Genomic DNA, 3,037 nt, shown 5'->3' on the forward strand with positions numbered 1-3,037 from the left:
TACTTGTTCTTTTGCATCATTTCTTATATCCTATCATTTTTCCTTGTGATTTTACCTTTAACAATCAATTTCTGGAAGTGCTTTGAAACTTTTAGTAATAATTAGGACTCAGTTCCCACCCAAGATTGAAGCCATCATAATTTTGCAGAAGATTCTAACATTAGAAAAAAAAGTTACCTATATAACAGTCGAAGAATCACTTGAGAGGTGATATCACTGGTATTAAGACACAAAGAAAAAATATTTAAGAGAAGATATCACATTCTGAATGAATTATTGAACACAAATAAAGAAAGTAAAGGGCAAATACTTAGAGGCAAAGAGAAAATGTCGCTCTAAATATAAACTATTATCATAAACCACTTTTAAGAGGAAAACCATACTTTGAAACAGCAGACCTCTGAAAAAAAGAGAATTGTCATATTACTTTAAAAGACCTGAAAAGCATTATCACTGAAAGAAATTATAAAATTGTCTTCCCTTGAGTTCTGAGAATGAAGTAGAATAATAATGTGTCTGAAAGTGTTTAGAAAAGGAGATAGACTAATTGCACTCTCAAGGTTTTTCCCAAACCTATAATTTTATGAATACTTCATTAACTTTAGTCATATGAAATAAAAACTGTCATAAAACAAAAATTCATTTCGTGGCCACAGAAGTTACAATTTTACCCATAGCACCATTCCTTTCTGACAATTTTAGAACAATAGGTAATTACACAGTCACATGGAAAAGTTTCTATGTGGCAAAAATATATACCTTTAAAACTGACCTCCAAATATTTAACTAAGGTACAAAATTTTACATGATTTCTACTTAAAGTATAATATCTGCATGTGTTGGAACAGAACGTAGGGAAAAAAACAGTATACAAGCGTATTCTTCAATATTACTATTTTTTTGATCCAGAAATAGATTTAACAATACTTTAGCAAATACTTTATTTTTTTTTAATTTTTATTTTTTTGCAAATACTTTATAATGCTTTACAATTAGGAAAAATACTTTCACATATGTTTGCATGTGCAATTTCATTTAAATGATCTCTAAACCTGCATTTCAAATTAAGAGCCACCAGAGTAGGCTGATGGTAGCTTTCTCTACTTAAACTAGAACAGTTCCATTTTCTTCTGTAGTGTTTTAATTTTGTATTATTCATAAAATTTTATTTGACTGCAAATAAAAATTTACCGGACAGCACTTCTTTAAAGTGATATTTGCAATTCCCAAAACAGACTGAAAAATGCAAATATGTTAGTACACTTGAAGCTACGAGAATTGTAAACTCCTTGAATAAAGGCTTTAATATTGCATTGTGTATAAGAGTGCTTTATTTTATATAGCATGTTTTAAATGCAGAAAATTAGCCAAATTAAAAATGCTATATATAGATTATGAATGTCTGGGCTCAAATAGACAAGTTGTTCTAAACTATTTTTATTTCTTATTAGAATTATCCATGCATGAATTCATATTTGTAAGTTTTCCAAATTAGTGGCTTTGTTTTCTATTTATACTATTTTAATATTTTGAAGAAAGTTCAGCAGTTTTATTTGGGAAAGGGTTAATCTTTTATAGTAATATTTATGAAGATATACCCATTGTCATTAATTTGAAGCATTATAAATATCTAATAAGCCAAGTGAGATGGCTTTAAATAATTAGAGGGAGGACAGAAACTGTTACATTTTCTGGTCAATCAATAAGAAATGGTCCTGGACAAGAATCAGATGACCTCTGAAAATTTTCACATTTTGGAAATTATGGTGATGTTAATAAAGCCAGACAATCTCCACATAAGTTGATTTTATGATAATATCAAGATTGAATATTTGAAAGAGATGCAATTAAGAATTCAATAAAATGCTATAATATTTTGGACCTGAACTATCTTTTAAATCTAACCTCTTTTAAAATTCAGATCTCTTAATTCTCTAGTGAAAAGCAAAAGTAAAGATTAAAAATACAATGAAGAATAAAAGACGAGGTGGAGTAAGTAGAAGCAAAGAATAATTTGTAAAGAAAACATTTTTACCCTGTAAAATATGTATTTTAAACATATAAATACAATATGCTATTTTGTGTTGGCATGAAGGGATTCATTATTTCACTGATTGTCATATTTTTATTTACATATGATCCTCTTTCATGAAAAAAATCATGTCAAGAACAAAGTTAATAGGTTCTTTTTATAACTGCTTCATTTGAAAGCTTCATAATGAAACATATCCTTGTATATTCTTAAAATAATTTAAAGCACTAATTAGACAGTAATGCCATTGGTTTCCACCAATGGTATCTGATACTTTTTATCTAATACTTTCGTATATCAAATAACTGAAGATCTACTCCTAACATTCTACATTTGATGACAGAAGAAAATAGAGAAATCCCTTTATAACTATGTCATCTAGGTAGGAATGGACATTGCTTCTCTTAGCATAATGATTTTCCTTTATTTCTGCAATCAGTGAAGTTGATGATATACAAATGCATCTTTTCCCTTTGTATTTGGGATTGGCTTTTGCCCATTGTTCTATAGAAACGTAGCAAATTTACATATCTTTATGACATTGATGAAGACATAAATCTAAAGGACAGCTCTTAGGTTCAGTTTCTTCTCTGTTTGAAATTCATAAACGTACATTGTTAGTAAGGAAATAGCCCAATCTTCGTTACACCACAAAATAATAAGCAACAATTTTGAAGCCCACCTGTTTTACAGTAAAAATAGATTGAAGTAACATTGCTCAAGGGCTCTCGAGAATAGATACACAGCAGTTGACATGTATCAATCAGATAGCACTGTTTTTGGCCAAATAACTTATTTTGCCGTCTGCTAAGAACTTTTTTCTCCTTTCCTTAAGGGACTGGGACACACAAGCTTAATTCGAGAGGGATGAGACAATATTAGTAGAAGCAAATTGGGAAATGCATCATATTTGAGAGGTGGTTGCCAGGCGAGAAAGATATAAATATTAGTATGAATGTGGGAAGGAAGCAACATGAGTATTCCAAGCTGAATGGTTTAAATTAA

The sequence above is a fragment of the Hyaena hyaena genome, unplaced genomic scaffold, assembly GCF_003009895.1.
Source record: "Hyaena hyaena isolate Hyena2069 unplaced genomic scaffold, ASM300989v1 scaffold_512, whole genome shotgun sequence".
Classification (NCBI taxonomy): Eukaryota; Metazoa; Chordata; class Mammalia; order Carnivora; family Hyaenidae; genus Hyaena; species Hyaena hyaena.